The 24,770-nt window shown below is 46.6% G+C and overlaps 1 long non-coding RNA gene across 2 annotated transcripts in view; it reads left to right on the top strand.

Annotated features, from left to right (window-relative positions):
- Window positions 1-10,343: 10,343 nt before the first annotated feature.
- Window positions 10,344-24,770, top strand: part of LOC116869731 — an 85,249-nt gene continuing 70,822 nt past the window's right edge. Inside the window, exons 1-3 of one of the 2 annotated variants that reach the window (XR_004383095.1) lie at window positions 10,344-10,408; window positions 14,010-14,113; window positions 15,618-15,688. This is a non-coding gene — a long non-coding RNA (uncharacterized LOC116869731). Of the gene's footprint in view, window positions 10,409-14,009; window positions 14,114-15,617; window positions 15,689-24,770 lie in introns of those variants that run through there. The other variant, XR_004383094.1, reaches the window with a different exon arrangement.

The raw sequence follows: 24,770 nt of genomic DNA, 5'->3' as shown, positions 1-24,770 counted from the left end.
TCCCAACTCACTTCCCTTCCTCCATTCTTTTTTTTTTTTTTAATCACTCTAATCCATCTGGGCTAATCTTCCTAAATCATTTAAAAAAACATGTTTAATTAAAGTATAGTTGATATACAGTATTATCCCCTAAAGAGTTCTTTTCCTAATTCCACTTTTCGGTAGGATGGTATGAAATATATGTCCAGACTGGACTATTTTCATGAGTTAAGGGGACCACAATTAATAATGATGCTGGAATGATGCTGGAAACTGTATTCTTGACAAGTGAGAGTGAGAGAGGAAAACTTCAAGGTAGAAAAAAGAATATAGGGGGGAAGAAGATGAAGATGGTTAATACTTGTTACCCATTGACCATCAAATTATACCCATATGTGCCCTATAATTTCAGTGTTCTGGCTCATATTGCTTCATGCAACTTAATTCTTTCATCTGTTCACAAAGAAAAATTTTTTTGGTGCCTACCGTGTGCTTGGAACTGTGCTAGATGCTGGGAATACAAAGGTAAACAAAATGGACAAAATCCCCACCATCATGAAGCTACGTGGTAGTGTAATTTCCCACTTATTTCTGAGTACCCTGCCTTCCCCTCCCCCACAAGCTTCTTTTTGAGGAAACTGTGTTCTTGACAAGTGAGAAATTCTCTTTAGTGTCTCTTGTATGGCAAGTCTACTAGAAACTAACTCCCTCAGCTTTTGTGTATCTGAAACGTCATAATTTCTCTTTCATTCTTGAGAGAGAGTTTTGACAGATATAGAATTCATAGTTAACATTTTTTTTCTTTCAAGACTTTAAATATGCCATGTCACTGCTTTCTGGCCTTCATGGCTTTTGAATGGAAATCAGCTTTTAATTTTATGGAGGATTCTTTGTATGGAATGGTTAGTTCTCTCTTATTGCTTTCCAATTTCCTTCCTTGTCTTTGGGTTTCAACGAGTTGACTATAATGTGTCTTGGTGTAAATCTTTTTGAGTTTATCCTCGTTGGAATTCATTGATCTTCTTGGATGTGCTTATTCCTGTGTTCCCTCAGATTTGAGAACTCTGGACATCACTTCTTTAAATATTTTTTCTGCCCCTTTCTATCTCTCTTCCTCTTTAGAACTCCTAAGATGAGAATGATGGTAAGTTTGATGATGTCCCTCAGACGCTGTTCCTTTTTTATTCATTCTTTCCCCCATTCATTCTTTTTATTCATTCTTCATACTGGATAATTTCAAGTTCACCAATCCTTTCTTCTGTGTTCTCAAATCTGATGTTGAACCTCCTTAGTAAGTTTTTTATTGTAGTTATTGTACTTGTCAGCTTGAGAATTTCTTTAGTTAATTTTTAAAATTTTATGTCTTTATTGATATTCTCATTTTTCCATACATTGTGTTCTTGATTTCCTTTAGTTCCTTGTCCAAGGTTTCCTTTAAATCATTGTATGTATTTAAGAGAGTTGACTTAACATCTTTGATGAATAATTCTAATATCTGGTCCTCCTAGAGAATGCTTTCTTCCAAATTCTTTTATTTTTCCTGTAAGTCAGCTATATGTGCCTGTTTCTTTGTATGTTTTACACTTTTTTATTCAAAATTGGACATTTTGAGTGTTATGGTAATTCTGAAAATGTAATTGTCTCACTCCTCAGTGATTGCTAAGTCTTGCTTGTGGAGGGTTGGAGCCATCCATCTGTGGCTTTTCCAAACTCTCTTTACTTTTTCTTTTTCTTTTTCTTTCTTTCTTTCTTTTTTTTTTTTTTTTTGCAAAGTATGTATTCTTTGTTGTATGTAGACATTAAAGTTTCTGTTCTGTTATCTCTGTGGTCAGCCAATGGGCAAAGATTTTCTTAAATGTCTGAGTCCCAAAAGAGAGGAAAGAGTACAGCCTCAGCCACTGGGGATCAAAGCTGTGGCTGGCAGCATATTTGCTGGCCCCTCAGGGACAAGAGGAGCATCAACACTCAGACCACACAACACTCATATACAGAAGACAAGTCCTTATTGCCTGTCCTGGCTCAGAGAGCTGCACCAGGAACAAGGCCAGCGTCCCCCACTGCCTCCTGCCACAAGGGTGGGGACTAACACGTCATGAAAGGTGGAAATTATTGATGTTTACAGCCGCTTCCTCACGTTCTTCCCTGGATGTTGCAAGTGTTTGACTGGACTCCAGAGTTCCAGAACATTTGATTTGGGCGATTCTGCCAGTTCAGTCGTTGTTTAGGACGGATGGACCTTCGGAGCTTCAGCTCTACCATCTTCTGTCTATATGTAGGTTTTTATTTGTCTTGAGTAAGTACCTAAGAGTGAAATGGGAAGTACATGTTTAATTTTTAAGAAACTGCCACTGGGGACACCTGGGTGGCTCAGTGGGTTAAGCCGCTGCCTTAGGCTCATGTCTTGATCCCAGGGTCCTGGGATTGAGTTCCGCATCGGGCTTCTTGCTCAGAGAGGAGCCAGCTTCTCTCTCTGCCTCTGCCTGACACTCTGCCTGCTTGTGCATGCTCTCTCTCTGTCTCTCTGACAAATAAATAAATAAATAAATAAATAAAATCTTTAACAACAACAAAGAAGAAACTACCAACTGCTGTCCAAAATGGTTTCCAAAGTACTGTTTTAAACAACCCCACCAGCAGTATATGAGTTCAGTTGCTCTACATATTTACTAATAATTGATATGGTCAGATTTTTGTTTAATTTAATTTTAGTTTTTGGGTTTTTTTTTTTTTACATTTTGTAATTTTTTACATTTTTTATATTTAAATTCAGTTTAGTTAGCATATACTGACTGTATTATTAGTTTCAGGGGTAGAATTTAGTGATTCATCAGTTGCATATAACACCCAGTGATCATTACATCAAGGGCCCTCCTTAATATCCATCACCCAGTGATTCCATTCTCCACCCGCCTCCCTTCCAGCAACCCTCAGTTTGCTTCCTAGAGCTAAGAGTCTCTTATGGTTTGCCTATCTCTTTGTTTTTATCTTATTTTTTTCTATCCTTCCCATATGTTCTTCTATTTTGTTTCTTAAATTCCATATATGACTTAAGAAACAAAGCAGAGGATTGTAAGGGAAAGAAGGGGAGCAGTGTTGGGGGATGGGGAAGTGGGTGATGGACATTAAGGAGGACATGTGATGTAATGAGCACTGGGTATTATATAAGATTGATGAATCACTAAACTCTACACATGAAACAAATACTACACTATATGATAATTAATTGATTTTAAATAAAAAGTCCACATATGAGTGAAATCATATATTTGTCTTTCTCTGACTGCCTTACTACATTTAGCCTAATACTCTCTAGTTCCATCCACATTATTGCAGATGGCAAGATTTCATTCTTTTGGATGGTTGAGTAATATTCCTGTGTGTGCATACACATACGTATCCTATATCTTCATTATCCAATCATCTATCAATGGACATCCGTACTCTTTCCATATTTTGGCAATTGTGGGCATTGCCGAGCATTTCTGGCTGCCCGGCTTCTGTGAAGGGGTGGCGTTCTGCCCTCAGCGAGCTAGGCATCCCCAGCTGCCCAGCTTCACGGTCGTATATCATCCTTCTCCCCAAAGACCTGTTGCCAGTGTATGTTTTTCTTAAGGCCATATGTAAATGTGCTTGGCAAATAGTAAAATCCTCCAGGGACTATAGTTTAAGTAACAAATCGTTCTGAGGGGCAGTAGCACTTTCCATTTCTTCTTGTTTCAGTTTTGGTAGTTTATATGTTTCTTGGAATTTATCTGTTTTTTCCATATCACCTAATTTGTTGGCATATAATTGTTCACAGTATTTTCTTGTTATTATATTTCTTTGCTGTTGGTTGTGATCTCTCCTCTTTCATTCATGATTTTATTTATTTGGGTCCTTCCTCTTTTCTTTTTGATAAGTCTGGCTACCGGTTTATCAACCTTATTAATTCTTTCAAAGATCCCAGCTCCTAGTTTCACTGATCTGTTCTACTGTTCTGATTTCTGTGTTCTTAATTTCTGCTCTAGTCCTCATTACTTCTCTTCTCCTGCTGTATTTAGGCTTTATTTGCTGTTCTTTCTCCAGCTCCTTTAGGTTTAAGGTTAGATTGTGTATTTGAGAACTTTCCTTCTTCTTGAGGAATGACTTTCCTTTCAGGACCAACTTTGCTGCATTTCAAGTGTTCTTTGTTTTCATTTTCATTTGTTTCCATGAATTAAAAAAAATTCTTCTTTAATGTTCTGGTTAACCCATTCATTTTTCAATAGGATGTTCTTTAACCTCCATGTATTTGCAGTCCTTCCAAAGTTTTTCTTGTGGTTGACTTCACATTATAGCATTGTGATTTGAAAATATGCCTGGTATGCTCTCAATCTTTTTTATCAGTTGAGGCCTGATTTGTGACCCAGTATGTGATCCCTTCTGGAGAACATTCAATATGCATTTGAGAAGAATGTATATTCTGCTGCTTTAGATTGAAATACTCTGAATATATCTGTTAAGCCCATATGGTACATTGCATCACTCAAAGCCCTTGTTTCCTTGCTGTAATTCTGCTTAGGTGATCGGTCCATTGCTGTGAATGGTGTGTTAAAGTCCCCTACTATTAGTGTATTATTATCACTCAGTTTCTTTAGTTTTGTTATTTTTTTTAAGCAATGATTTTGTAATTTTATTGGCTTTTAAAAAATTTTATTTTATTTTTTTGATGTTCCAAGGTTCATTGTTTTTGCACCACACCCAGTGCTCCATGCAATACGTGCCCTCCTTAATACCCACCACCAGGCTCACCCACCCCTCTTCCCTCCAAAACCCTCAGTTTGTTTCTCAGAGTCCACAGTCTCTCATGATTTGTCTCCCCCCCCCGATTTCCCACAACTCACGTCTCCTTTCCTTCTCTCAGTGTCCTCTGTGTTATTCCTTATACTCCACAAGCAGTGAAACTGTATGATCATTGACTCTCTCTGCTTAACTTATTTTACTCAGCATAATCTCCTCCAGTCCTGTCCATGTTGATACAAAAGTTGGGTATTCATCCTTTCTGATGGAGGCATAATACTGCATTGTATATATGGACCATATCTTCTTTATCCATTTGTCTGTGGAAGGGCATCTTGGCCCTTTCCATAGTTTGGCGATTGTGGCCATTGTTGCTATGAACATTGGGGTACAGATGGCCATTCTTTCCACGACATCTGTATCTTTGGGGTTAATACCCAGTAGTGCAATTTCAGGGTCATTAGGGTAACTCTATTTTTCATTTTTTTTTTAAAGATTTTATTTATTTATTTGATCGAGATCACAAGTAGGCAGATAGGCAGGCAGAGAGAGAGGAGGAAGCAGGCTCCCCACTGAGCAGAGATCCCGATGTGGGGCTCGATCCCAGGACCCTGGGATCATGACCTGAGCTGAAGGCAGAGGCTTAACCCACTGAGCCACCCAGGCGCCCCTATTTTTCATTTCTTAAGGAATCTCCACACTGTTTTCCAAAGTGGTTGCACCAACTTGCATTCCTACCAACAGTGTTAGAGGGTTCCCCTTCCTCCACGTCTTCTTCAACACTTGTTGTTTACTGTCTTGTTGATTTTGGCCATTCTAACTGGTGTAAGGTGCTTTCTCAACGTGGTTTTGATTTGAATCTCCGTGGTGGCTAATGATGATGAACATTTTTTTCATGTGTCTGTTAGCCATTTGTATTTCTTCTTTGTTTGTTTTTTTTTTTTTTTTAAGATTTTGTTTATTTACCTGACAGACAGAAATCACAGTTAGGCAGAGAGGCAGGCAGAGAGAGAGAGGAGGAAGCAGGCTCCTTGCTGAGCAGAGAGCCCGATGTGGGGCTCGATCCCAGCACCCTGGGATCATGACCTGAGGTGAAGGCAGAGGCTTTAACCCACTGAGCCACCAGGCGCCTCTGTATTTCTTCTTTGGAGAAGTATCTGTTCATGTCTTCTGCCCATTTTTGGATGTGATTATCTGTTTTTTGGGGGTTGAGTTTGAGGAGTTCTTTATAGATCTTAGATATCAGCCCTTTGTCTGTAGTGTCATTTGAGAATATCTTCTCCCATTCCGTGGGTTGCCTCTTTGTATTGTTGACTGTTCCCTTTGCTGTGCAGAAGATTTTGATCTTGATGAAGTCCCACAAGTTCACTTTTGCTTTTATTTCCTTTGCCTTTAGAGACATGTCTTGAAAGAAGTTGCTGTGGCCGATGTCGAAGACTGAACCCTAGTTCTAACTAACACTCATACTTGGGTGTTGAGATGAGTTCTGGGAAACCGTGTTTGGCCACTTGACCTCTGCTGCTACAGTGATGCTGTTCTGCCAAGCCTCTTCCCATTCTCCCACTTTTCTATCTTCTTTTCTCCAGACTGATTGAGGAATTGAAGGAGCTGTATAATGGACTGGAATTAGAAAATGAAGATATTTACATGACAACCACCTTTGGGGACTTCATCCAACTATTAGTGAGAAAGCTATGAGGGGACGACGAAGACAACAAGTGCATCATTGACTGTGTGAGTCTTCCTCCACATGGGCTTGGCATTACAGACCCCTCAGAACCCACATCTGTGGATCCACAGTGGCACATGTGGGGGGACCTGGACATCAGGAAGCCAGGGCACCTAAGAGCCTACCTTCAGTGTCCCAGGTTCTCCCTGGTAACCCTGGATACCCCAAGGATGCCAGTATAGTTAGGCAAATACAACAGAGGAGACAAAGGTGTCCTCGGTGGAGGGGACAGTGAGATAGAAGATGAGAGGGTATAAAAGTGAAGGTGCCGATCAGATTGGAGCAGCAAACTGGCAAAGCTAACAGATGGTCCTGGGCAGGCTCAGTACGGCATTTGCCTGGAGTGGCCTGGACCAGAGGTGGGATCGGGCTACTTGATGCAGAAGCCAGCAAAGGACAGATGGGGCCTGTTCTGTCTGCTGGCACTTGCCCAGCTTCACACTGACTGCTGGAATCTCACACTTTCCTGTCTTTTTTTTTTTTTTTTTCTTTCTTAAAGCAGGGCAGAAGAGATTCTTTCCCCTTAGTTCCATCAGAAATCTTAAGGAAGGACTTCAGGTTGCTCCAGCTTTAGAGAATGGGGTGGGAGTGAGGCCTGGAGAAGAGAGAGCTCCCCTAGAACCAAGTGGTCCCAATGGGGGAGGAACAGCCACCCCCAAGGAAGTGGGGTAATGTTTCCAGAAGGGGGTTGCAGGGCAGATGAGCTAAGCAATGTTGAAAAGACTGGTGAACAAGCTGGTTTCAGGAACCTGGCTTTTCTGCTCTGGGTCCTGGGGAAGTTGTCAGGCATACAGCCTGGTCATGAAGTGGTCCAAATGTGCTTGTCATCTGGTGGGAGAGAGACCCTGTCTTGGCCTTTCAGTGAGAATGCCGTTTTTTTTTTTTTTTTTTTTTTTTTTTTTCTATTCCAGAGTCCAGACTCACCAGGACAGCCCCCAGCACAGGTGACCAGAGAAGGGGGCCCTGTATGGTTTTGAAATAGAACAGAGATGGTGGGGTTTAAGGAGGTGCACCCAGCCTGCCGTAACTCAAGTTAGTTTCAAGACCCCTTGAAGAGTCCATAAATGTTAGGAAGCCATTGGCTTTCAAGAGCCTCCAGGTTAGGCAGAACCAAAATGTGCAAGCCCAGGCTTATGTTGCTGAGCCTTCTGGTCCTGAAGCAGGGACTCCCATGGCAGAATGTGCTGGCCTGGAGTTTTTTCCTTGAGCTTCTCTGCTGCCATCTAGCGGCATGTGCCATAATGGCACCACTAGACACACCACAGTGAGGGATCCTTGGTCCCTGCAGACTGTGAAGAGAGTCCTGGACTGCTTGGACACTCATCTTGAGGCCAGGCCTGAGAGCTCCTAATAACCCGGTCCCTGCCTCATGTAGTCTCCCAGTCCCCATGGTGGAGGTGTGTCCATTGCTGGCCCAGGAGGGGGCAGCCCCTCATTAATGAGGAAAGTAGGACCTGGGTAGATATTATGGAATACAGAATGCATTGTAGGGGTAATTTGGGAGGAAAGAACCAGAAAGGAGTGTTAGAGAAAGTCACCAGACAGTCCCCAAGAACCACTGAGGGGCAAAATCAAGACTCTCAGGAGCCTGGAGAGCCAGTGTCCCAGCTGCCAGAGTGGGACCACCAAGAGCTGGTGGGAGAGTCTGTGGGAAGTTGTCACCTTGTGTTTAGACACTTCCTTAAGTCCATAGCCAGGAATGTGGTGGTGGCCCACGCTCCTGTTAGGGATCCAGGGGTGCCAGGCTGAGTCTGCCTGGTGCCCCATCCTAGCCCTTCTTCACATCCATCCTGCAGACCTGTGGGGGATGGAGGTTGCATTCCCTGCTTTCTCCACTGGCACATTCTGGGGACAGGACTCTGGGAGGTGGAGCTGCAGCTTAACAAAGTGGACAATAGAACAGTTCCACTCTGCTCTCCTTGAAGAGCCTCCCAAATGGTATGCTAGGGTGATAGTCACGCTAGGGACTTATGACATGACCACATCACATGTGTGTGACATTGTCTGGCAGAGTTGGAGGAATTTGGGGCTGTTCAAGGGAAAAGATGACCATGAGAAGTAGTAATGCTCAACAGACTTCATGGGATGGTGCCCCCATAGTAGGAGGCCCTCCAGAGATTGTAGTGGGGGCGCCTACTCAGAATGGGAGGGGTGCAAGGGAATTCTTTGGGTCAGGAGATGCAGGAGGGGGCTCTCATGTCCTGGCAATGTTTTCTTGGTAGCAGAACAGGGATCTCTGGGTCAGAGGCCTGGGAGGGGCAGCAGTTACAACTGTGTGGTCCATCTCACAGATGATAACATCTGTCAAGTGAGTTCCTGGAGGATGTGAAGCAACAAGGCCCTAAATAGCTCAAAGCCTGCTTGTTTGGACTATTTTTAAAATAACTGGATACATAAACATATATCCAGCAAGCATCTGAGCTGACAGGTCTCACCCTGCGAATAAGATGTGAACAACCTAGGGGCCAATACATAGAGGCCATCTTTGGCTTATGTGTAATATAGACTTATACCTTAGACACATGTTTTTCTAGTTGATGAAACCCTAGTTCTTGAAATGCCACAACATGGTGTTTTCCTTATCTGGTCTAGAATAGTAAATCACTATTCTAGACCAGATAGAATAGAAGAGTGATTTACACCTATGTTATTCTTACCTAGAGAATTACCTGGTATATACTGTCTCTGAGGTAACAGTGTGGCTCTGCCACTAGAGTGCTTATGTCTGTTTGGTCCAGTTTCTCTCACCAGCATTGTGCCACATGCTGACTGTGTGGTTGGTCGGTGTAAGAGGTCCTGGAGGGAGCAGGAGACCAAATACTGTCCCAGCCATCAGGGGGAGGCAAACAGTACTGGAATACTGGTCTAACTGGGTATCTGTAATAGTCAGGCAAGGTTTGAAGAAAGATGGAGGGTGCTAGGAGGACACTACAGGGAGATATGATTGATGTGGGGTGAAGGTTGGCTTCCTGGAGAGTGTGTGTGTGTACTTGGGGGTTGAAGACATGCCATAGCTATGTGCAGAGAGGAGTAGCTCAGCAGGGTTTGGTCCCAGACTTTGGGCCAGAGCTCCTCCATGTACTGAGAGCTGCTCTAGATCTGTGGTCTCCACCTTCCCCTGTCCACCCTGCCCCCCTGGGCACGCTGCTCCCTGAGCTCCCTTACATCAGGGAAGGGGGCAGAGTCCTAATCCCCAGGCTGCCCTAGCAGCACCCACCAGAAGCATGGGAGGGCAGCTGGCTGTCAGAGTGCCCCCATTTAAGAAGGGCTGTGTAGATGTACCTTCCCTTGAATCTCTGCCATCATCCGCCCACCCCGCCCTCCCCACGGATGCCATCCTTGGGGGCATACTCTAGCAGATCAGCTGGTGCTTGAAGCCAGACATGCTTTCTCCTGGTCAAGGCTGTCCAGAGACAGAGAGGGTGGCCTTTGGAGTGGTGACCTCCTTATTAGAGAGGCAGAGGGACTATTTTGCTGGATCATTTGTAAGCATCATTATGAAGTAGTAAATCCATCAATATTTTAGGAAGGAAGAAAGGAAAAGAGAGGAGAGGGGGCCAGAAGGGCACCATTCTTACACTCATCCGGCCAAGGAGACCTTACTGTTCCATCTCACAGATGGGGAAACTGAGGTCAGCACATCGTAGTGTGGCAGAGTGTGGCAGAGCTGGGAGTGCAGGGCAGAGCTCCTGACTCACTGAAGAAGGGCCTTGAAAGAACAGGCCAGGCTGCTCCAGGCCTGAGCCCATCTCCCTCCTGTCTGCACCCCCACCCCTTGTCCAGGTTGGCGGACCTCATGGAACAGCATCAGGAGGAGCTGGCCACCATTGAGGCTCTGCTGGTGCTGGTGCTGGTGCTGTCTACACATTGGCCCTGAAGACCCATGTGGGCATGTCCGTCCAGACCTTCTGCTGCTTTGCTGGATGGTGCGACAAGATTCAGGTGAGGCTGAGGTTCCTGCCCACCAAGTGAGTTCACACAGGCAGTCTGGGCCCAGCAGGAAACTCTGAGGGCAGTGCATTGGCCTGCCTGCAGTATAACAATTGACCACAGCTGACTGGCTTAAAAGAACCCTGTTGATCAGCTCCCACTTCTGCAGATGGGAAGTCCAGGCAGGCTGGACTTCAGGCTGGGTTCCATGCCGGGGTTTCCCAAGGACAGCATCAAGGTGTGTCCAGGCTGGGCTTTGGCTGGAGGCTCTGGGGAGACCCTGCCTGCAGGCCCATTCAGGCGTTGGCAGAGTTCAGCTCCTGTTGATGCAGGACTGAGGCCCAGGTCCTTGCTGACTGCCAGTGGGGCTGCCGTCAGCCACTGCAGGCCTTGCTCTGGCCCTTGCCCCAGTCCTCCATCCCCTTGCTGTTTTCAGGCTTGGCATCCGTCTGCCATGAACTGGAGAAAACTTTGCCTTTGTGGGGGCTCCTGAGGTGGTGCTGGGGACACCTGCATCATCTCCTCTTCCTAAGGTCAACTGTGCCATTCCGCATCTTTGCAGAAGGAGTAGCTCACCATCTCCCCGATCCCAGGGATTAGAGTGGGACCATGGGACCCATTTTCAGAGATTTGCCCACTACAGGCAGTGATGGGACACCCACCACCGAGGCATTCATGGGTCTGTGCCAGATTTGGGGTTCATGCCTTGTGTCCTCTCCATGGGGTGGAGGGGTACAGGTATAATGGAAGGTCCACCTTCTGCTCCTCCTGCTGCTGCATCTCTGCTGGCAGGAGCTGGCCCCTGCCTGGGCCCTCCTGGGCTAGCACACCCTCCAGAGGCAACTTGGCCTCTCACTCCCCTTTTCTCTGCCCCAGTGTCGAAGCCAGAGATCTTAGCTGTACCAGGACCAACTTCCCACCTGAGGACTCTGCCAGGCTCTGTGCAGCAGGCACCTTATGCCTGTTGGCTGCCCACTCCACCTGTGTCTGGAGTCCTCAGATGCCCCTGTCATACATAATCTGGAAAGTTTGGGTCTCTACCTGTTTGATTCATGGGGGTTGCAGGACACAGACAAAACTCTTGATTTCTGAGCTCCAGACACAGTCTGGCTGCCCACTCAGGAAACAGTGGAGCCCCCTCCCAGTGACCCCCCCGGCCACTCCGTGCTTCTTCCAGGACTCCACCATCCCTATCAACCATGCCAGACCAAACTGCAACCTGACCTTGATCAGGAAGGAGCCTATTGGGTGAGTCACAGCAGAGGGTGAATTTCGCCACACACTGGGTGCTTTTCATAGGGAATGTTGTGTGGGCACTCATCCCGTTTCTGCGTATCTATCCTACGTCTGTTTATTCGACAGTCACTACGTGCCGGGCAGTTCAGGTGTTGGAGATACAGTGACGATCAGAGCCGATGAGAGTGCCTATCCTCAGGGACTTACATTCTAGCAAATGAAACAGCTTTCATTCCCAAAGTACTTGCTCTGTGCCAGGCACTGTTGTAATGACTTTGTAAGTGTAATTTTACTTAATCCCCTCAATAACCCTCTAGCAGTCAGGCTCGTAGAGGGTGCACCTGAAAAATTTTATCTGGTAAGATTATAAAGCTGACTGTGCATCAGAACAAAGAACTACACAGAACCAAGGAATAGGAACAACATAACAGAGAAATAGGCAAAGGATAAGAACTGGCACTCCAAGGGAGAAAGTCAAGTGTCCACTGCACACAGAACAGACTAGGGATGGGGGAATGATTTACACCCAGCAGTGAGGCCCAATAGCCTAGGGAGAGAGAAGTCCCCTCACACTGCCTGGGGACAGCAGAGGGGCTCCACCCTGTGAAAGGCAGCTTGCCATTGACTGTTCAGTCCCAGGATGCACCCCCGCCACACAGCATGGCAGTGTGGCTCATTGACAGGCGCACCGGGAGACCAGCCCAAGAGTGCTCCCAGCAGCTCTGCTGGGGCCGTAACAGCAGAACCCGGCACAGCCCCCACTGAGCGTTGTGGCATCCTTACTGGGTGGTGTGCTGCTCTGTGAAGGCGTGAGGCAGAACTATGGGGACCCCAAGGAGCAGGCCTGAGAGAAACTGGTGTGAGGAAAGCACACCGAGGAATGTCCTCTAAAATCATCTAAGATGGGTGAGAGCCCCAGTGTGGTCAGCACCCAGCAGACCTTCCCACCTGCTCTGTGGCCCCAACAGTGTGGGGACACCATGACCCACCAGCAGGGACCTCACATCCCCAGGGACGGTGGTCAGAACCACTCGGCTTCCTGGAGTGTTTCAGAAGGAGAAGGGTTTCAAATGTCATTTGGATTAACAGAAATGAGCACAGATGGACACACCAGGTCCTGAAGGACAGGCCTGCTGGTGAGGGAGGCTCCTGTCGGGAGAGTGGGCTGTGGACACAGTAAACCCTCTCCTGTAGCCCACAGAGAGGGGCAAGGCTGGGGGGAGACGGCACGGACTCCAGGGCAGGGGTGACCACCCGGCCTTTCCCCCAGAGGACACGAGATGGAGGGAGTGCTCCAGGACAGCCCCCCACAACAAAGAACTCCCCAGCCAAGATGTCAGAGTGTGGAGCGAGAGTCCTGCAGGGCTGGAGTGCTTGGAGCCCCTTCCTCTGGTGCAGGCTATGGCAGGGGCCCAGGGCCCAGGTGAACACTGGCGCCAGACACATGAGTCTGTGAGGTCAGTGATCTTCCAGGCGCCTCTCAGGGTGTCCGTCCTGTCAGACTGAGGAGGACGCTGATGCTGAGCCTCCCAGTGAGATGGGGGAGCGGGAGGTTTTCCCTATATCGGCAGGTGTATGAGTCTGCTAGGGCCGTCGTCACAAAGTACCCAAACCAGGAGGCTCAAAGAGCACGCATTTACTGTCTTGGCGTTCTGGGGCTGGAAGCTCTAGATACAGTGGCAGAAGGTTGGTTTCTTCTGAGGGTGTGAGGGAGAATCTGCTCCAGCCCTCTCCCCTAACTTCTGGGCTTTATGGGCAATCTTTGGTGTCTCTCTCTCTCTGCCCTCATGCTCACATCGTGTTCCCCTCCTGTATGTCTGTCTCTTCACATGGCCTTGTTTTTATAAAGGCATCAATCATTTTGGGTTAGGCACCCCCCCATTCGAGTAAGACCTTATCTTAACTAATTACATCTGGAACAACCCTAATTCCTGGAGTTAGGATTTCAACACATGAATTTTGGGGAGTACCGATCAGCCATGACAGTGAGACTTCCCTCGTGTATTTTTTTCTTTGGAGCCTTCACAACCCTGATGACCTCACCCCCTTCCCTGGGAACACTCACTGTGCTCTCTCCACTGTCTCACCCTGCTGGGTGTACTGGGGGTGGGAGTGGTTCTCCCAAACCCTCAGTGCACCCATTGCTCCCAGGAAAAGTGCTGGTCCTGTTGGTCCTGCCCTCAGCATTCGTCCACTCTCTTCCCCTCGCCTGGGCTTAGCTAAGAAGTCATCTTTTTGGGAAACGTTCTGATGGTGACGATGATCATGAATATGATGATGAAGAAACAAGTCACGTAGCCTGTGCGGAGCTCCTGTGTGGACGGGCAGTAATTGTCTGACACTGATGAAGATAGTGCCCGCATCTTTTGTATGGCAGGGTCTGTGGCATCGTCATCCCCTGGAACTACCCCTGATGCTGCTCTCCTGGAAGACGGCTGCCTGCCTGGCCCCGGAAACACAGTGGTGATTGAGCCTGGCCAGGTGGGAGTGGGCGTGTTCTGGGCAGGGCCTGTGGGCTGTAGAGGGTATTGGTAAGCACCCAATAAAGGAGACAAGTGCCCACCAGGGACTGGTTTCTCCTCAAGGAAGGAGGGGTACTGCTGATGAGGGCTGGCCTTCTGCGGGCCCCATTCACAGTCAGAGGCGGCATGTGGCAGGGACCAGTGGGCAGGGTCTGTTTTTTCAGCAGTAGGGTGGCCGAGTCAGGTTAGCCGACCCTGTACCTATAGCTGCTTGGTGAACAGTCAGGGATTTCTCCACAGGTGCCAGCACTCTGGGTTTGGGGGAGCAGAAACCCTGTTTCGTAACCCTTGTCCAGGCCTCATGCTCTGAGACTGAAGCCCAGCCCCTCATAGAGAAGCTACAGAGGTAGGACCTCGGGGTCACTCAGACAGTCTGGAAGGGCCTGAGCAGGGTCCCCCTGGGATGAGGACACCCCCTGAATGAGCCTCAGCTGCAGTGGCAGCCCTTCCCCTGCCTGCCCCCAGTGGTGTTAGGAACTGAAGGTGAGATGCTCCTCACGGGGCTCTGGACAGTGTGCCCCGGAGGTCTCTCGCTCCCCTGGCTGCTTTGGGGCAATTTGGTTCCCAAAGTCTCATAATTTAAAAACCAGCAATAACAACATTTGACGTTTATAGTATTCACACTGAGTCAGGAACTCCTGAAGCTTTTTAATATACAACAAATTACAGTAAAAATGTGCGTGTGTTTGCCTACTGAGCATCACAGCAGCCCTCTGAGTTCACCCGGGAAACCACCCGACGCTTGGCCCGGATTCTACCCCACTGCCTAGCATAGCCCCAGAATCTAGATCAAGCTCTTTGAGATTTTCTACTGTTGCTGCTCAACTATTTTTAAAATCACAGTCTTGATTTTCTGGATTATGACTTCATAAACCATGCTGACAGATTTTGTTCTCAAATAGCACAGGAAAATTTTTTTTTCATGTAATGACATCTTTTATTTATTTTTGGTGACAGTTTATGTTTTGATGGTTATTATAGCAAGTAATCACAATAGAACGTACAGAAAATTATACAATAAAGGTCACTTTTTAAAAAGGTTTTATTTATTTACTTGACAGGGACACAGTGAGGGAGGGAGCATGAGCAGGGGAAGTGGGAGAGGAAGAAGCCGGCTTCCCACTGTCCGTTTTAATGCTACCATTCAGAAACAGCCCCTATTAGCATCTTGATGTATATCTTTGAACTTTCACTGCTTGTGTTCACTGCTTTGGGTGTTTATGTTAATTTCTCATTTTCTTCTTTAAACAGAAATGAGAAACATTTTCATAATGATTAAGAATTGCTTAATCGGGAATCTCTGTGAAATTATGTAAAGGATTGTCTATTTCCATATCTTCTGTACTGGGAGAATGGTTCAAGGGCCCACTGTGTATAATTTTACATTGTATTAGGATGTTTGACCAAATTCAAAACTATAAAGAAATAATAATAAAGTGACCACTTGTCGGGGGTCCCTCCAGCTCCAGGCCACGGGAGCAGTGTCCAGAGGCACCAGGCGAGCTCTGAACTGTTCTGTTGTAAACCAGTTAACTTCTGCAACTCCTTTACCCAAAATATGCCATTTCTCTCTGCCTTCTGCTGGTTCAGACTCTTGTTGGAACACAGGGATCCAAACCACAGATGGCAGGCAGCAGCAGGTGGGAGACGGGCAAGGAGTGGACTACAGGGAGGGCGGTGGAGGCAGTCTGCACTGGGAGTCAGGGTCTTAGTCCTGCCTCTGGTACTGACATGTGTGATGATCTTGGGCAAATCCTCCAGGGCCTTCAATTTTTCTCTCTTTCTTTCTTTCCTTCTTTCTTTCTTTCTTTCTTTCTTTCTTTCTTTCTTGAAAGTCAATTAGCCAACATATTTTTTTTAAACATTAGTTTTTGATGTAGTGTTCAGTGACATTTCTCGCATATTAAACCCAATACTCATCACGACACGTGCCCTCCTTAATGCTCATCACCCAGTTACCCCATCTTCCCACCCCCTCCCTTCCAGCAACCCTCAGTTTGTTTCCAGAGTCAAGAGTTCTCATGGTTTGTATCCCTCTCTGATTTCTTCCCATTCAGCTTCCCATCCTTTCTCCTATGATCCTCTGTGTTATTTCTTATGTTCTGCATATGAGTGAAAGCATGTGATAATTGTCTTTCTCTGCTTGACTTACTTCACTTGGCGTTACACCCTCCGGTTGCATCCCTGTTGATGTAAATGGTAGGTATTCCTCCTTTCTGATGGCTGAGTCATATTCCATAGTAGATATGAACAAGATCTTCTCTATCCATTCATCTGTATAAGGGCATCTCAGCTCTTTCCAGTTTGGCTTTTGTGGACATATGGCCCTTCTTTTCACTACATCTGTATCTTTGGGGTAAATACCCAGTAGTGCAATTCCTGGGTCATAGGCTAGCTCTATTTTTAACTTCTTGAGGAATATCCATGCTGTTCTCCAGAGTGGCTGCACCAGCTTGCATTCCCACCATCAGTGTAACAGGGTTCCCCTTTCTCCGCATCCTCGCCAACACCTGTCATTTCCTGGCTTGCTCATTTTAGCCATTCTGACCGGTGTGAGGTGGTATTTCACTGTGGTTTTGATTTGTATTTCCCTGATGGCGAGTGATGGGGAGCATTTTGTCATGTGCCTGTTGGGCCTTTGATTTCTCATCTGCAAAAACAGAAGGTTGTACTTCCTGGGGAACATCCTAGAGATGCTTTGTGAGTCTGGTCGTGGACTGAACATGAAATGATTTCAGCACGAAAGGGCTTTGAGAAGCACAGACGGCTACACAAGGGAGTGAAGCTCTTTCAGTCATTCATTTATTCATTCATTTGCAGCTCTTGGTGCTGTGTGGTTGGTTGGCCCCCATCTCTGCTCCCGTTCCTTGGGTTTCCTTCAGAGCACTTGTCACAGGTCATAATTACATTTTCATTCTTAGGATTGGCTGCCATACTAGAAGGCTCTAAGCATGTGTCTTTCAGCTAACAGATGCACCATGACACTTAGACCGTGAGTCTGGCAAATATTGGGTGCTCAGTACTAATTTGAGGAGTAAAAGAAGGAATGATTTCCCCTCCTCTGAAGACTGCAGCAGTGAGTCAGCCAGCCTCCATCTCAAGGTAGCGCACTCCAGGACGGGAGAGTCGATGTGTGTGCATTTCATGTTGCCACCTGGCAAGTGTGGGCTTGCCTTCAGGGGGATTCAGAAAAAGAGCTTGGGTATCCTGGGCAAGATGTCAGGCTCTGTCCAGGAAACTGGGACGGCCTCAGAGATGAGGAGGCACTTCAGTTGGCCCTGAGGTTTGGCAGGAGTTCAGTCTGAGCAGTGTGGAACCTGCAGAAAGAGTGGTGTGAACATAGGCACGGCCCATGTGAGGGTCCACGGGAAGTTCCTTCTAGGCCGTGCAGTGTATGACTATGTTCTAGAAAGAGACAGGCCTCAAATGGAAGCTCCCCAGCCCAGACTGTGAGGGACCTTGAATGTGTGGCCGCAGAATCTCAACTTTCTCAGGTAATGAGCTGACAGCTCTTGAGGATATTTGGGCAAGCGGGTGACTTGGAGATGTAATGTCAAATGTGAATGTGAAGAACATGTATTACTTCTGGGGGACAGATGGGTTAGGAGGTAGTAAGGGCCCTGCTGAAGGTGGTGTCCATGAGCTGGAGAGGAGGGGACAGGCATGGCAGAAACATAGGGATGAGCAGGTTGGGTGTGGTGTTGAGGTGGTTGGGGGTTGGGTGATCAGAAAGGGTTTTGGTTTTCTGGCAGAAACATTCACGGAGGCAGGAGGCTTGGGAGAGGGGTTGGAAGGAATGATCATGGAGGACTAACTGAGTTACATGGGAGTTACACGGAGCCTGAGAACTCAGTGGAAGCTTGGTAATTATTAGTTTATCTGAGAGGGGAAAAATAAAGAATGGGGACATGGCTCCCTAGATGTCCCTGTTACCTACTACCATGCTGCACACCAAATTTAGTGGCTTGTTTCAAGCCAGTCATTCAGTTAGATCATGAATCTGCAGTTTGGGTAGGGCTTTGTGAGAATGGATGTCTGCTCCGTTGCAGTGTCTGCTGAGGTGGCTCGCTAACCACAGGTTAGCTCACTACCTGACATGACAGTTCTGCTGGCTGTCACCTGGAATCACAGTGGGAACACCCATAGGGGGCCTTTCCATGTGACCACTTGGGCTCCTCACAGTGTGGTGTCTGGGTTTCAAGCATGAGCATTTTGGGAGATGGGAAGCAGAGACTCAGTCTCTCATGAACCAGACTGGCTTGGTGTCTCTTCACAAATCAAAGGGAGGAATGCCCAAGAAGGTTAGAGCTCATTATCACTGGCTTCAAGGAAAGGCTTAAAAATACCTGTTGAATGAATGAGTAAATGAATTGTGTGAGGACAGATGCAGAGAAAGGAATATCTGAGGCTTGAGGGAGACAGTTGTTGGAGGTCGTTAGCTGGAGTTGGTGACGAGGTGGATGGGCTTGAGGAAGTCATTAGGATCTATATTAGTGAGGACCATGAACTTAAGGCTACTGGGATGGGATCTGAGTGTGGGATAGACTCTCCAACACAGGGTAATTATCTACATTGCCCAAGAGGAACAGGAATAGAAGTTTAGGCACAGATCAAGGGCCTGGTCCAGGTGAAGTCCTCTCCGGTCAGTAGGTGAGTGCTCTTCTAACCTTGGGCTTCTTTTGACTGTGGCCATGGCCTTTGTTCCAGCCAGCCCTCAGGTCTGCCATTCCATCCCTGGTATGTGGGGAGTGCACCGGGTACCCCCAACAATAGGATCGTTGGCAGTCTGAGTTGATGTCCCAGCCAATTCTCTGGGTCGGGGCAGTCAGCAGGCAGGGTTGGTCTAACCTTTGTAGTGGATGAGAGTCCCTTTGGAAGCATGTTTATCAGCCTGCTGGGCCCTTGAGAGAGAACAGGACTGTGTTTCCTCCATGAACACAGCTTCTTCACATGCCCATGAGCCTTTGGACTCGGAAGTGAAGGTGATCATAAGACATGGCTTCTTTCTTGGGCAACTGCAGCCCTCTCGACCTTGAGGAATGAACTCCTCAGGGAGTAGGACCTGTTATGCTCTGCCAATAGTAGAAGCAGCTGGGGTGCCTGTGCAGAGGTTGGCATTTGCGGGAGGCCCTCGAGTAAGCACACACTCTAGCACTCGCTTCTCCTGGTCTGTTTATGCCCTGGGATTGGCTCAGGTCATGCTGTTTGAATTGCTGAGGGTTTGCTTTGTCTCACTAAACGTTTTTATAGAGTTAGTCTGTGATTTTAGACAATATATGTAAGTGAAGAAGAGAGAGTGCCCATAATCTCTGTCAACGTTTTGGTGTGTATCTGTCAAGCACGTATGGGATCATACTATATGATGTACTTTTTAGTGTGTGAAATTAAGTTTACATTTAGTTTGGCAGCCTGTGGGGACATCCCAGCTACTGTGTGTCTTTCTCAGTTGGACCCAGCATCTCCTTCCTGATGGCTGTCTCCCAGTCTCTGGATGAGGCTCGTGATGCCTCCCAGCTGGACTCCACTTGCATGGCTCAGCAGCGGCACACTCAACCCTCGTGGGTCCAGGACAGCCCGTTGTGTACTGGCCAGTACCGTTAGAAAACATTCACTTGGGGGGCTTGCAGCCTGTATACCCATCTCTCCCACGTCAGAGCTTCAGCTGCAGCAGTAGTGTCTCATGCCTTCCCTAACCCCACACTCCTGGGGTTACTGCAGAGAAAGACTCTGCCCTGGGTTTCTCCTTTTTCACCTTCCATGACTTCTCATGGAGCATGGGTTTCAGCCCTCCACCACATTGCATGTCCCTTAGTTGCCGCAGGCTGGGAGAATATTGATCAATGGGTTGGGGGGTATCTCAGAAGAGTCCAGAAGATTCAGTGGCATGTGGGGGGAAGACAGGCTTGGGATTGTGCCTGACTATCAGCAGTGGAGGTGCAGAAGGCAGTCCAGGAGGAGGTCCAGCCAGAGGGCAGAACACCTTTTTGGACCTCTGTGCTGAGGTACCACCTGTAAGGCTAGCATGCAGAAAAAAGGGTATCTTGGGAAGCAGGCCCAGAGCATACACGGGGAAGGCTGTCTGCAAATCCAGGCCTTGAGCCATCCAGCTTTAGGAGACCCAGGAGCTGGGAAAAACAGGAAAGATCCCTGGAAGACACACCTCAGTCCTTCTCCCCACTTTGCAAATGTGCAGTGCCTGCCGGGTAGAGTGAAGTTCAAGGGCACTCAGCTTTCCGTGGCTCCTACATGTGCACCAGCACCTCCCTGCTCATGGCCACTCAGTGGTTCAGGAGGCAGCCTTGCCAGCACCGTTTCACAAGGTAGTCCCGCAACACAGGAGAGTGACCTGGCTCCAGCTGTTCCCAGGCTGCTGCATGTCAGGGCCTCAGGGCTTATGAGCCTGAAGCAAGGATGACCACCTGCAGGTCTGCCTTGGCGATGTCCCTGGCACAGTGGGCTGGCCCCAAGGGCACTGGCCAGGTGCTGGCTTTATCTTCTCTAGATTTGGGGCCAGGGCTCTGGGTTCTCTGTTTATGGGGTCTGGGTTTAATCTGTCATTGGGTCCAGGGTTTGAGGCCCAGTAAGTGGCCAGAGTATCAGTTCTTTTTTTTTCTTTTTTTGAAGAATTATCTTTTGTTACACAAGAAAGGAAAATATAAATTTTTCTCTTTTTTACAAAATAAATATCACAGTTGAGGTTAAGCCCTCAATCTCAGCTTATTTGTGGAGGAAGCCTCTATTATCAGGTCATGTGTGTCCTTCAGAGTTTTGGGGGTGTACCCAGGGGCATTGACAGCGTTTTTTTTTTTAATTTTTAAATTTTTAAATAAACATATAATGTATTATTAGCCCCAGGGGTACAGGTCTGTGAATCACCAGGTTTACACACTTCACAGCACTCACCATACCACATACCCTCCCCAATGTCTATAACCCCATCACCCTCTCCCAATCCTCCTCCCCCCAGCCCCCCGCAGTTGGTTTTATGAGATTAAGAGTCTCTTATGGTTTGTCTCCCTCCCGATCCCATCTTGTTTCATTTATTCTTTTCCTACCCCCCAACTCCCCATGTTGCATCTCCACTTCCTCATATCAGGGAGATCATATGATAGTTGTCTTTCTCCGATTGACTTATTTTGCTAAGCATAATACCCTCTAGTTCCATCTATGTCGTTGCAAATGGCAAGATTTCATTTCTTTTGATAGCTGCATAGTATTCCATTGTGTGTATATATATATATATATATATATATATATATATATATATATCACATCTTCTTTATCCATTCATCTGTTGATGGACATCTAAGTTCTTTCCATAATTTGGCTATTGTAGACATTGCTGCTATAAACATCCGGGTGCACGTGCCCCTTCGGATCACTACGTTTGTATCTCTAGGGTAAATACCCAGCAGTGCAATTGCTGGGTCATAGGATAGCTCTATTTTCAACTTTTTGACGAACCTCCATGCTGTTTTCCAGAGTGGTTGCATCAGCTTGCATTCCCACGAGCAGTGTAGGAGGGTTCCCCTTTCTCCGCATCCTCGCCAGCATCTGTCGTTTCCTGACTTGTTAATATTAGGCATTCTGACTGGTGTGAGGTAGTATCTCACTGTGGTTTTGATTTGTATTTCCCTGATGCTGAGTGATGTGGAGCATTTTTTTCATGTGTGTGTTGGCCATTTGGATGTCTTCTTTGCAGAAATGTCTGTTCATGTCCTCTGCCCATTTCTTGATTGGATTATTTGTTCTTTGGGTGTTGAGTTTGCTAAGTTCTTTATAGATTTTGGATACTAGCCCTTTATCTGATATGTCGTTTGCAAATATCTTCTCCCATTCTGTCAGTTGCCTTTTGGTTTTGTTAACTGTTTCCTTTGCTGTGCAAAAGCTTTTGATCTTGATGAAGTCCTAATAGTTCATTTTTGCCTTTGCTTCCCTTGCCTTTGGCGATGTTCCTAGGAAGAAGTTGCTGTGGCTGAGGTTGAAGAGGTTGCTGCCTGTGTTCTCCTCAAGGATTTTTTGGATTCCTTTCTCACATTGAGGTCCTTCATCCATTTTGAGTCTATTTTCGTGTGTGGTGTAAGGAAATGATCCAATTTCATTTTTCTGCATGTGGCTGTCCAATTTTCCCAACACCATTTGTTGAAGAGGCTGTCTTTTTTCCATTGGACATTCTTTCCTGCTTTGAATGACAGCGGTTTTAATTGTTAGAGTGTATGTGGTCTTTTTGCACTGAATCGTACATGAATCAGACAGGAAGTTGCCATGCACAGAGTAGGTTAGATGAATTCATTCATTCATCTGGTTCCTCATTTATTCACTCTGCATATTTTATTGAATTCTTCTAAAAAATATTTTATTTTTTCAGAGCTCCAAGATTCATTGTTTATGCACCACAACCAGTGCTCCATGCAATACGTGCCCTCCTTAATATCCACTACCAGGCTCACCTATCCCCCCACCCCTCCTCTCCGAAAGCCTCAGTTTGTTTCTCAGAGTCTGGTTTACCCTAATTCACTTTTTCTTTCTTTCTCATAATGTTCTTCATGTTGTTCCTTATGCTCCACAAGTAAGTGAAACTATATGATAACCGACTTTCCCTGCTTGACTTATTTCACTTAGCATAATCCCCTCCAGTCCTGTTCATGTTGATGCAAAGTTGGGTATTCATCCTTTCTGATGGAGGCATAGTATTGCATTTTGTATATGGACCATATTTTCTTTATCCATTCGTCTGTTGAAGGGCAACTTGGCTCTTTCCACAGTGTGGCAAATGTGGCCATTGCTGCTATGAGCACTGGGGTACAGATGGCCCTTCTTTTCACTACATCTGTATCTTTGGGGTAAATACCCAGTAATGTAATTACAAAACAGAGATCAATGAGTTAGAAACTAGAGATACAATAGAACACATCAACGAAACCAGAAGCTGGGACTTTGAAAGAATTAATAAGAATGATAAGCCATTGGCCAAACTAATCTAAAAGAAAAGAGAGAGGACCCAAATTAATAAAATTATGAATGAAAGAGGAGATATCATGACTAACACCAAGGAAATAGAAAAGACCACCAGAAATCATTATCAACAGTTACATGCCAATAAGTTAAGCAACTTGGCAGAAATGGATACATTCCTGGAAACCTATAAACTTGCAAGACTGAAATGGAGAAATTGATAGCCTGCATATCTAGTAACGAGATTGAAGCAGTGATCAAAAACCTCCCAAAAAACAAGAGCTCAGGACCCAACGGATTCCCTGGGGAATTCTACCAAACATTCCAAGAAGAAATAATACCTATTCTCCTGAAGCTGTTTCAAAAAAATAGAAACAGAAGGAAAACTTCCAGACACTTTCTATTAAGCCAGCATTACCCTGATCCCTAAAGCAGACAAAGACCCCATCAAAAAGGAGAATTTCAGACCACTATCCCTGATGAATATGGATGCCAAGATCCTCAACAAGCTCTTAGCTAACAGGATCCAACAGTTCATTAAAAAGATTATCCAACAGAAGATGGCGGAGAAGTAGCAGCTGAGACTACTTCAGGTTGCGGGAGATCAGCTAGATGGCTTATCTAAAGATTGCAAACACCTACAAATCCAACGGGAGATCGAAGAGAAGAAGAACAGCAATTCTAGAAACAGAAAATCAACCACTTTCTGAAAGGTAGGACTGGCGGAGAAGTGAATCCAAAGCGACGGGAAGATAGACCGCGGGGGGAGGGGCCGGCTCCCGGCAAGCGGCGGAGCAACGGAGCACAAAATCAGGACTTTTAAAAGTCTGTTCCGCTGAGGGACATCGCTCCAGAGGCTTAACCGGGGTGAAGCCCATGTGGGGCCAGTGTGGCCTCAGGTCCCACAGGGTCACAGAAGGATCGGGGTGTCTGAGTGTCGCAGAGCTAACAGGTATTAGAACGGGGAAGCCGGCTACAGAGACAGAGCCGAGGAATGAGCTCCCAGCTCGGGCTTACCTTGAACCGGTCGCAGGCTCGGTCAGCTCGGAGCGTGGCCGGAGGCCAGGGTGACGGGAGTAATTGGGCGCTGTTCTCTGAGGGCGCACTGAGGAGTGGGGCCCCAGACTCTCGGCTCCTCCGGGCTTGAGACTGGGCGGCCGCCATCTTCATTCCTGTCCTCCGGACTCTACGGAAAGCGCTCAGGGAACAAAAGCTCCCGAAAGCAAACCCGAGCGGATTACTCAGCCAGGCCCCTGGTAAGGGCGGTGCAACTCCGCCTGGGGCAAAGACACTTGAGAATCACTACAACAGGCCCCTCCCCCAGAAGATCAACAAGAAACCCAGGCAGGACCAAGTTCACTTACGAGGAGTGCAGTTTCAATACCAAGGAGAGCAGCGGAATTCCAGAGGAGGAGAAAGCAAAGCACGGAACTCATGGCTTTCTCCCCATGATTCTTTAGCCTTGCAGTTAATTTAATTTTTTTTCTTTTTCATTTTTTTTCTCTTCTTCTGCTAAATTTTTTTTAACTTTTACCCTTTTCTTTTTTAACGTTTTTTAACTAGTTTATCTAATATATATATATTTTTTTCCTTTTTATATTTTTTTCATTATTGGTTTTCTTTTCTTATTTGTTTCTTTTTTCTTTTTCTTTTTTTTTTTT

This window comes from Lontra canadensis, unplaced genomic scaffold (assembly GCF_010015895.1).
Source record: "Lontra canadensis isolate GAN:19392208 unplaced genomic scaffold, GSC_riverotter_1.0 scaffold20, whole genome shotgun sequence".
NCBI classification, from domain to species: domain Eukaryota; kingdom Metazoa; phylum Chordata; class Mammalia; order Carnivora; family Mustelidae; genus Lontra; species Lontra canadensis.
The sequence above is the reverse complement of the archived record's forward strand: the minus strand, read 5'-3'. Positions and strand labels throughout refer to the sequence as shown.